Source organism: Bubalus kerabau, chromosome 2 (genome assembly GCF_029407905.1).
Source record: "Bubalus kerabau isolate K-KA32 ecotype Philippines breed swamp buffalo chromosome 2, PCC_UOA_SB_1v2, whole genome shotgun sequence".
NCBI classification, from domain to species: Eukaryota; Metazoa; Chordata; class Mammalia; order Artiodactyla; family Bovidae; genus Bubalus; species Bubalus kerabau.
This window is the reverse complement of record NC_073625.1, coordinates 140,385,546-140,397,270: the sequence shown is the minus strand read 5'-3', so window position 1 is coordinate 140,397,270 and position 11,725 is coordinate 140,385,546. Positions and strand designations below refer to the sequence as shown.

General features: G+C 40.1%; 1 long non-coding RNA gene across 1 annotated transcript in view; it reads right to left on the bottom strand.

Moving 5' to 3' along the window:
* Window positions 1-742: 742 nt before the first annotated feature.
* The window catches only part of LOC129644924 (uncharacterized), a 31,091-nt gene continuing 20,108 nt past the window's right edge, over window positions 743-11,725 (bottom strand). The window contains exon 3 of the long non-coding RNA XR_008711062.1: window positions 743-877. This is a non-coding gene — a long non-coding RNA (uncharacterized LOC129644924). The remainder of the gene's footprint in view (window positions 878-11,725) is intronic.

Genomic DNA, 11,725 nt, shown 5'->3' with positions numbered 1-11,725 from the left:
ATAGTTTAGAATGTGTTTGTCATCCTTGTAGGTCCATGACTAAACACTGAAGAAAGACGATTAATGCACTAAGGGAAGATGATTAACCTCTCAAACAAGGAAATAATAACTGAATTCTGGCCACTTGAGTAAATCAGTGAAGATGTTCTTTGCCGTGTTCAGAATGTTCCTAATCCCTTTTTATGTTACTCCCCTTTCCTGTTATGGGTAACAATTCCAGTGTACAAGCAATAAACACTGGAGAGGGTGTGGAGAAAAGGGAACCCTCCTACACTGTTGGTGAGAATGTAAATTTGCACAACCACTATGAAGAACAGTAGAGTAGTTCCTTAAAAAACTAAAAATAGAGCTACCATGTGATTTGCCAATCCCATTCCTGGGCATATATCCAGCGAAAACCATGATCCAGAAAGACACACGCACCCCAGTGGTCACTGCAGCACTATTTACAACAGTCAAGACAGGAAAGACTAAATGTCCATCAACAGAGGAAGGGATTAAGGTGTGTTACACATATACAATGGGTATTATTCACTCGTAAAAAAGAATTTAATAATAGCATTTGCAGCGACATGGATGGACCTAGAGATTGTCAAACTGAGTGAAGCCAGTCAGACAGAGAAAGACAAATATCATATGTTATCACTCAGGTGGAATCTGATTTAAAAATGATAAAATTAATGTATTTGTTAATACAAAACAGAAGAAGACTTACAGATATTGAAAACAAATTTATGGTTACCCAAAGGGAAACATGTGGGGGCTAGATAAATTAGGAGCTTGGGATGCACATGCACACATTACTATATGTAAGATTGATAACCAGCAAGGATGCACCGCATAGCACAGGGAGCTCTACTCAACCTTCTGTGAAAACCTGTAAGAGAAAAAAAAATCTAAGAAAGAATGAACACATGTATATGTGTGACCTAACCACTTCGCTGTACACCTGAAACTAATACATTGTAAATCAACTATAATCCAATAAAATTAAAATTAAAAAAGAACAATTCCCAGACATATAGAACTTACTATTGGTTACATATTTACTCATTTAACCTTCAGTACAAACTTTTGAGGCAGAAAATATTATGCCCACTTTATAGGTAGGGAAAATGAGACACAGGAAGGTTAAGTAAGTTGCTTAATTTAAGGCTAGGAAATGGAAAAACTAGAATTTGAACTCAGTTTGGTTCTAAAGTTGATGCTCATAACTTCTATGCTATGTTGCCAAGTCTTTGCAAGAAACTGATTAAAAAGTGCTTTCTTAGAATAGGTTATTATTGATTAAACTGCAACTAACTATTTCAGGAAGACATGTATCTTCAAATTACATGTTATTTAAATAGCATTAATTTTCAGAGGGGAACCTTATTTCCCTGTGTCTTATTTCTTGCATCTCTAGATATGCATTAAATAAGAAGTAGAATAATAGAACTCTGAACCAAGTGTTGTGGAAATAAAACAGAGATATGTAAGTGTGGTTTCAAAGCCTTATCAATAGACACATGAAAATTAATGCATATCTCATTTCTCTTACTCCAGTATGTGCTGTGCTGTGCTTAGTCACTCAACTGTGTCTGACTCTTTGCAACCCCGTGGACTGTAGCCCACCAGGCTCCTCTGTCCATGGGGATTCTCCAGGCAAGAATACTGGAGTGGGTACAGCTTGCAGTAAAATGCATCCAAGTGATGGAGGTGATAGCATATATTGATAAGAACATATTTAATTTTTCTCATCTCCTGATTTGTCTGAAAGATCTCTCAGCGCCATCCAGCTCAAAAAATGGTTATAATTCTTAAAAAACACTTGTATTTCCTTGTGTATATGAAGTTTTTGTCTTGATTGTAAAGTTAATGTTATTTCCCATTGTAGCTATTAGCATTAATATCTGTGTACAATTTGCTTATTATAGTAAAGCTTGCCTGTCTGGAGACCAGACATCCTAAAACCTCAGGCTTTGGTCCAGATCTGAAGACAACTGGAGAAAACATGCACACATGATATCACTTTGGCCCATTTCTTTTTTGTCATGGAGACCTATTTCCTGTAGACACTTGAAATACACAAATGAACAAGCCTGGATGAAATAAAAACCCAATTTTAAACCCCATGTTGTTAAGAACCCCATTAGTTCTTCAAGAGGAAAAAAAAAGGTAGACTAAATTCTAGATAAGATGACACTTTCTGTGTGTATATATGAGAAAGAGTAGCATGCAAAGGAAACAAAGAAGAAGCCAGGGAAGAGAGAAACAGAAATTAGTAGCATCTTTTGTCTTACTGATGCTGGGGAAAATGACTGTGAGGGGAGGAGGGGTCATTCATTGTTTCAGGGAATCTTAATTAAAAATAGCCTAATAAGGCCAGAGGGGCAAGATAACCCTAAAAAAATCTGTAGGAGAAATGATCTAGATACTGAAGATGAGTGGAAGATTAGAAAAAATTCTTTACCTTCAATTTAGAGATTAAGATCAAAATCCATATGAATATCAGTATTTTAACTAGAAAGCAAGGTGAAACAGAACTAAACCAAGATATAAGATAAAGGAAAGAGGAGTTCTGTGGGATAGTTTATAACTCAGCAGCATTTGGGGTTTGCTTTTAGGTCAGCAGGAAGTTTTTGCAATGGTGGATGAATGAATTTTAAAGAATCAGTAATGGGTTTACCGGCAGCCACAGTGGTGATTACATATTAATGAAGTGTAACGTTGGCAGATACTCAAACAGTGATGAGCAGAGCTACTATCAAAAGGCAACATGATGGAATACTTCCTAAATCTCAAATTTTCATTTCCTAACAGTATAGCCCCTTGGACTGCAAGGAGATCCAACCAGTCCATCCTAAAGGAGACCAGTCCTGGGTGTTCATTGGAAGGACTGATGCTGAGGCTGAAACTCCAATACTTTGGCCAACTCATATGAAGAGCTGACTCATTGGAAAAGATCCTGATGCTGGGAGGGATTGGGGGCAGGAGGAGAAGGGGACGACAGAGGATGAGATGGCTGGATGGCATCACAGACTCAATACACATGAGTTTGGGTGAACTCCGAGAGTTGGTGATGGACAGGGAGGCCTGGTGTTCTGTGATTCATGGGGTCGAAAAGAGTCGGACACGACTAAGTGACTGAACTGAACTGAACTGAACTGAACATTATAGCATATTTTCACTTCTTAACAAACAAACAAGCAAATCTGTTGCTTAGTCATGTCTGACTCTTGGCGACCCCATGGACTATAGCCTACCAGGCTCCTCCATCCATGGGATTTTCCAGGCAAGAGTACTGGAGTGCGTTGCTATTTCCTTCTCCAGGGGATCTTCCCCACTCAGGAATCGAACCCGGGTCTCCCACATTGCAGGCAGATGCTTTACCCTTTAAGCCACTTCCTAACAGTATAGTATATTTTCATTTTCTGTGCTTATTTGCTCAGTCATGTCCTACACTTTGTGACCCCATGGACTTCAGCCCGCCAGGCTCCTCTGTCCATGGGGATTCTCCAGGCAAGAATACTGGAGTGGGCTGCCATGCCCTCCTCTAGGATTTTCATTTCCTAACTATATATTTTGGCTACCTGATGCAAAGAGCTGATTCATTTGAAAAGACCCTGATGTTGGGAAAGATTGAAGGCAGGAGGAGAAGGGGATGACAGAGGATGAGGTGGTTAGATGGCATCACTGCCTCAATGGACATGAGTTTGGGTGAACTCTGGGAGTTGGTAATGGATGGGGAGCCCTGGTGTGCTGCGGTTCATGGGGTCGCAAAGAGTCAGACATGACTGAGCAACTGAACTGAACTGAACAGTATAGAATATTATTGTGTATTTGTGTGTGTCACTGTGTGTATTAATAACATCCATGCATCAAAATTGCAAACCTAAAGGTATCACTGACACTTCATTGCAAGTTGCCTTGAAAATGTTATTTTTTCATTAAAATGTTGAAACCACCTTTTGCATGTACCATCAACCCCACGAAGGGTGAGATCATATGTTCAGTAACTATTGCTTAAGATCACTGCCCTGTTAGGTGTGAAGGCCACAAGACCTTGTTTGACTTTTCACCAGCTGCTGCTGCTGCTGCTAAGTCGCTTCAGTCGTGTCCAACTCTGTGCGACCCCATAGATGGCACCCCGCCCAGCTCCCCCGTCCCTGGGATTCTCCAGGCAAGAACACTGGAGTGGGTTGCCATTTCCTTCTCCAATGCATGAAAGTGAAAAGTGAAAGTGAAGTCGCTCAGTCGTGTCCGACTCCTAGTGACCCTGTAGACTGCAGCCTACCAGGCTCCTCTGCCCGTGGGATTTTCCAGGCAAAAGTACTGGAGTGGGGTGCCATTGCCTTCCACCAGCTACTCCAGGCCAAATCATTGCCATATTAAATCCCATGGTCAATCACTATAATACTTCCTTGTGCTGCTAAGTCACTTCAGTCGTGTCCGACTCTGTGTGACCCCATAGACGGCAGCCACCAGGCTCCCCGTCCCTGGGATTTTCCAGGCAAGAACACTGGAGTGGGTTGCCATTTCCCTCTCCAATGAATGAAAGTGAAAAGTGAAAGTGAAGTCACTCAGTCGTGTCCGACTCTGTGTGACCCTATAGACGACAGCCACCAGGCTCCCCGTCCCTGGGATTTTCCAGGCAAGAACACTGGAGTGGGGTGCCATTTCCTTCTCCAATGCCTGAAAGTGAAAAGTGAAAGTGAAGTTGCTCAGTTGTGTCCGACTCTTCGCCACCCCATGGACTGCAGCCCACCAGGCTCCTCCTTCCAAGGTGAGAGCCATCTAAATCCTCACTTACTCAAAGCATGAACCATGCACCTGCAGCATCTTTAGCACCTGGAAGGACATTAGAAATGCAGAATCTCAGGCCTCCAGCAGGACTCGTTGAATCTGATTCTGCATTTTTATAAGATCTCCAGGTAACTCATATGTATATACATGAAAGTTTGAGAAGCTTTTATCTTCTGACCTCTCTCTTACTCACTCTAACTTCCCTGGCTTCCAACTATTCCTAAAATATAACCAGGGGCACAGGTATCCCACGTGGGCTAGCAGTAAAGAACCTGCAGGCCAGTGCAGGAGACATAAGAGACATGGGTTCAATCCCTGGATCAGAAAGATCCCCTGGAAAAGGGTATGACAACCCATTCCAGTATTCTTGCCTGGAGAATCCCATGAACTGAGGAGCCTGGTGGGCTACAGTCCACGGGGTCACAAAGAATCGAACACGACTGAAGCAACATAGCACGCGTGCACAATCAGGCACACTCCTGCTTTAGTGTCTTTGCACTAGCTATTCCCTCTGCTTGAAATCTTCTTCTCCTTAGGTATCCACATGGCTAATTCCATCATCTCCTTCAAGCTTTGTTCAAACATCAGTATCTCATTGAGTCCTAATCCAACCACCCTACATTATTTGAACTCATTCTTCTTGTCATGTGTAACTACCCGTTATATGCTCTACATTATTCATTTTGGTTGCACTCATCACTTTTTTTCTCTTTCTTTTTTAAATTATGAAAGTATAATAGCACATTTACAAGAGACTTGGAAAATACAGAACAAAATTACATATAGTTCCACTATTTAGTACAATTATTTCTTAAGTAGGTAAATTAGGATTTTTAGTTGGAGCTTCAATATCAAACACTCAAAAAATAATAGAATGAATATAAAGAAAAGTAGAAGGGTATAGTATACCTGAAAAACACCGTGAACCAATTCAACAAGATTAAGATTTATGCAATTTTTACACAAAAGTAGGATACAATACTATTCAAAGTTCCCATAGACTATAAACTAGGAGACACTCCAGGGACATAAAACAAGGTGCAAAAATTTCATGGTCTAAAGGTAATGAAATCATAGAGTCTGTTCTCTTATTAATGTTGAATTATGTTAGAAATCAATATCAAAAGATACTTGAAAATAACCCACATATTTTCAAGTACAATGTGACATTTACCAAGAGAGATCTTTGACTTAGCCATTGAAAGCTTCAATAAAATTAGAAGACTGAAAAAACACAGTGTGATTGCAGAGAAGAAACCATTTAAATGTGAAGCTAATATCAAATGAGAAATTAATATCAAAGGTACTTTAAAAACTCCATGTATTTGGAAATTAAATGTCTACTTTTAAATGATGGGTGTATCCAAGAAGCCATAACAAGGAAAATTAGAAAATATTTGTAACAGAATAAAAATGAATAGAGAATTTATCAGAATGTGTTGCATGCTGCTAAAGCTGCTCAATGCAACTAAATATAATGTGGAATCATGAATAAGGTCTGAAACCAAATAATTTACACTAGCATAAAATTTTGTGAAATTTGAACAAAATCTGTGCTTTAATTGATAATACTGTATCACATGTTAATTTCCTGTTTCTTTTTTTTAATGACATAGTATTTCTTTATATTCTCAGACTTGGATTAGAAGGTCATTCAAATTTTTTTAACCACTAAGATAATAAATTTTCTAGTCTTTTAGCAGTAATATTAGATGCCAAGATACATGGAACTGTATCAAAGTTTTGAGTGAACATAAATTAGAAATCTAGCATTCTATTCATACCAAGGGTTTTCCCAGGTGGTTCTAGTGGTAAAGAATCTACCTGCCAATGCAGGAAACATGAAAGACATAGGTTCAGTCCCTGGTTTGGGAAGATCCCCTGGAGGAGGGTATGGCAACTCACTCCAGTATTCTTGCCTGGAAAATCCCATGGACAGAGGAGCCTGGCAGGCTACAGTCCATAGGGTCTCAGAGAGTCTGACATGACTGAAGTGACTTTGCATGCACACATTCATAGGAAGTCAAACAAATGGAATCAAACATACTATGCTATGTTCTCATTTGTTGTGTAAATCTACTCATCACTTATTTTCTGTCTTATCTCTTGAACATAAAACAGCATAAGAACACAGTTCTTTGCCGGTTTAGTTCACCAACACATTCCGATCATTTAGATTGGAATAAATATTTGTTGAATAAGCAGAGGAAGACAATGTGAAAAGGAAATGCCTAGACCTAAGCCCCAATCTTTACGTCTTTGGTTGCGGCTATCCTTGAGTGTGGTTAGGTTGAAGTATCCTTAATTGTGGGCTTCCCTGTTGGCTCAGATGGTAAAGAATGTACCTGCAGGACAGACAACCAGGGTTCAGTCCCTGGATAGGGAAGAGAATGGTTACCCACTCCAATCTTCTTGCCTGGAGAATCCAGAGTCTGGCAAGATACAGTCCATAGGGTTGCAAAGAGTCAGACCTGACTGACCGACCACAATACACTCAATTGTACAAGGAACTAATAGAATTAAATCCCCATTCCCAATCTTTGCTGTTTTTACCTAGTCTGTTTCACCTACTTTTCTTCGTACAGGAAGCTACATTCTGACTTAATTTTTCTTTCGCTTCTCCTTTTCCTGAACCCGTAGGACTCTGTGATCAAAACATTCCATTATATTCTGAACCTTTTCAGAATATTCTCTCAACTTTCTTTTCTTACCTGAAAATTGGCTATCCCCTGAGAACACATATTCTGCAGAACTCTCACTTGGAAGAAGTTTCTACTTTCCTAACCTGCTAACCTCAGATGGTGTTGGTGTCTTCTTTGCTCCCATTAGTGGCTTTCAGACCATTGTTCCTTCTCCATACTGGCAACCTCCCTGCTTCTGTGCAGTCTCACCTTCTCTCCTCTGCCTTGTTGTTAACCTCCTGATCACTCCACCTCATGATTTAATGACTATGGCAAGGTTCACTGTGCAAGTCTAGATGCAGACTTCAGTACTCTGGTCTCCATGACCTCCACAGCCTAAGGGATATTCTCCATCTCTGCACCGCAGCCACCCGGCTTCTGTGGTCATAATCTTGATTTGTTATGTTCTCAAATTGCTCCATTTGTGACGTCATTAATCCAAATGTCTTACTCTTGGATGACAACTTCCTAAATTTAATCATCTGCTCATCTACTTCCATTACAAGCTTCCTAGCATTATCAGGATTTTCAGATAATAGTTCTCTCCATATTCTTCCTGATAGTCATTTTTTATTGCCAATTCCATCTGTATCTAGTGTAAAGTCCATGGCCCATAACCTTAATCACTCTTTTGTCAAGACCCTGCATCCATTTGCCAGCTACCCAGTCAATGCAAACCTGCATGAACTCAACTAAACAGCTTCTTCTTTTCTAATTTCTTGAATCCTGCTTGAAGAAACCATGCAATTAAGATTTTTTTTCTCATTCTGAATTCATATTCATTAAGAACTGATTCCTCAGTACTGCCTGGGAATTCTATTATGTTTTATAGTCAGATCACTTTCCATTCCTTGCAGCTATTATTTCTGACGCTCATTTGCTTGCAACTTGATGTTGCTGCCTAATTAATTAAGAAACAAAGAAGGAACAAGTTTGGTTTTCTCAGTTAGGCTTATGTGACTCTCTGAGCAGCATTCTCTTTCCCCCTGACCTGCTTCAGATGAGATTATCTACTGTTATTTTTTATTTTAATTGATTAACGACATTGTGTTAGTTTAGGTGTACAACAAGGTGATTCTGTTATGTATATACAAAAAGCCTCTTGATGAAAGTGAAAGTGGAGAGTGAAAAAGTTGGCTTGAAGCTCAACATTCAGAAAATGAAGATCATGGCATCCGGTCCCATCACTTCATGGGAAATAGATGGGGAAACAGTGGAAACAATGTCAGACTTTATTTTTCTGGGCTCCAAAATCACTGCAGATGGTGACTGAAGCCATGAAATTAAAAGACACTTATTCCTTGGAAGGAAAGTTATGACCAACCTAGATAGCATATTCAAAAACAGAGACATTACTTTGCCAACAAAGGTTCGTCTAGTCAAGGCTATGGTTTTTCCTGTGGTCATGTATGGATATGAGAGTTGGACTGTGAAGAAGGCTGAGCGCCGAAGAATTGATGCTTTTGAACTGTGGTGTTGGAGAAGGCTCTTGAGAGTCCCTTGGACTGCAAGGAGATCCAACCAGTCCATTCTGAAGGAGATCAGCCCTGGGATTTCTTTGGAAGGAATGATGCTAAAGCTGAAACTCCAGTCCTTTGGCCACCTCATGTGAAGAGTTGACTCATTGGAAAAGACTGATGCTGGGAGGGATTGGGGGCAGGAGGAGAAGGGGACGACAGAGGATGAGATGGCTGGATGGCATCACTGACTCGATGGACGTGAGTCTGAGTGAACTCCGGGAGTTGGTGATGGACAGGGAGGCCTGGCGTGCTGCGATTCATGGGATCGCAAAGAGTCGGACACGACTGAGCGACTGATCTGATCTGATCTGATTCTTTTTCAAGTTCTTTCCCCATTCAGGTTATTACAGAATATTCAGCAGAGTTCCCTGTGCTATACAGTAGGTCCTTGTTAGTTATCTATTTTAAATACAACAGTGTGTATATATCAGTCCTAACCTCCCAACCTATCCTTTTCCCCCCATCCTTCCCCCTGGTAACTGTATGTTTGTTCTCTAAGTCCATGTGACTGTTTCTGTTTTGAAAATAAGTTCATTTACATAATTTTTAAGATTCTGCATGTAAACAATATATGTCTTTTTATGTCTGGCTTCAGTATTTCATTTAACCTTTCTTTCTCTTTTTCCATACATAATTTTTTTAATTGTATAATTTTTCTTATATTGGTGTCCTATACTAAGTCCTATGAGCTCTAGAATCTAGAACAGTATTTGACACATAGGGTGGACACTCAGTAAGTAATGAGTGACCAGTCTACTGTTTCCTGTAATTACAATAATAGTCATTCTTTTGTGACTGTAACAGTCACAATGTAATAATGTGACTTAATGTGCCGTAATGTAACAACATGGTTTGTGTACATTACTTCTCTGCAAGCCTAACAGATACATTACTATCCCTGTTACAAAAGAGTCAGGTTCTGCAAAGTTAAGTTGCGTGTACACACATGCAGGGTGGAGGTATGGCGTAGGTGGTGCACAGAGCCATTTGCTTCTAAGACATTGTCTTGATGGTCTTCAGTCTGCCAGCCTTGGGCATATGGAAATAAGAGATGCCACATCCTTCCTTGAGAAGCCTATAGTCTGGTAGAACAGTCCCTGTATATATATCATTACAATAAAGTGGATCATTGGAAAGACACAGTTAATAAAAAGCTTACTAAGGTAGCACACGCATGACACACACTTCCCAATGTACTGAATAAGGAGTAATAATCAAGGAAAGATCCTATTGTGGGTGAAGACTCTATCTCTCTGGTAACATGCTAAGCCATGAGGCGTAGAAAGCCTCCCTCCCTCATTAAATCCTCTGTGCATTTGGAATATATGTTAGGTATCTCTGATAATTAAACCTACAGTAACAATTACAAAAACAAAAAGGGCAGAAACATAAAGATTGTAATAATTTTGAAATCCAAAAAGGAGAAAAACAAGTGAGGAAAAGCTGTACACACTTTTATTTGTTCTTAATTTAATTTCTTTTTCTTTTTTTTTTCTGGCCCTGTCATAAGGTATGCAGGATCTTAGTTCCTAGTTCCCCAGCCAGGGATTGAACCCACACCCCCTGCAGTGGAAGTGTGGAGTCTTAACCACTGAACCATCAGGGAAGTCGCTCTATGACAGGAAGGCAATGGCCATGTGTGACAGAGCAAATGAGCAGACTGGCGCTTAGAATCAAACAGGTTCTTGTCCCAGTCCTATAACTTCTTCATTGTGTGACTTCTTTAGGATTTCTAAGCTATCTGTTGAAAACTGGCAATGATAACAAATGCTTAATAATAGTACCAACCTCATAGGGTTGTTGGGGGGATGAAGTGATATGTTACCAGGTATGTTGCTTGGCAAACAGTTAATAATGGGAGCTGTTATTATTAATTGATAAAAATATATATCTGATTATGCAGACATATATTTTCATTAATATTTTCACTCTTAACTCTATCAGAGGCATTCAGAAAGCTTTAGCTCTGAAGATTCTAAGACAGTGTGGCTCTGGGGTGGGGCTGTGAATGAATGTGAAGATGTAACTCAGACTCACTGGGAGGGTAAACTATTTTTGTGAACACATATCAACTAAAGCATGTGAGTTTTGAAAGTTCACTTCACTGATTCATACAGACCCCACTCAGAAAATCAGATTTTGCTCTTCCCAATCATCTAGAAGAATAAGACTTGGAGGTCCCCTCAGCCCCCTGGATTTATTTTTGTCTATAACCTAGAGAAAGTGAATGCAAACAGCTAAGCAGTATCACCTGGCTAGGGCAGGCTGGAAGAAGTGTCAGATCCTGCAATCAAGTCATGTAGATCTCGTGTTTCAGTCCAGAGACGGAGCCTTTGTGAGGTAGGACTCAACTCGGAAGCTCCAATAAGCTTTTGTTGAACAGAAATGGATGGGACTGCCATCATCCTGACAAAACATTTAATATCCTGTCCTAGTACAGCTGCAGCACGGTTCAGAGGGGCCCAGAAATAGTCAGCAGGCACAAAGCAGGACGTACAGAGCGGAAAGGCCATTCTCAGGCAACAAATAGCTGTGGCCAGCACTTTTCAGAGCTTTTGGAAGAAGTGCAAATCTTAAATCCCAGAATGGTACAGACAATGACGTAGATACAGGTTATAGGAATACCACTGATAAAGGCTCCAAAGAGCCTGAGTGTAAGGCAGCTCCATGCAGGGAGCTTGATAATTTTCAGCTACACATTAAAATTAATAACATCTGTTCCCATCTAATGTGCGTGCA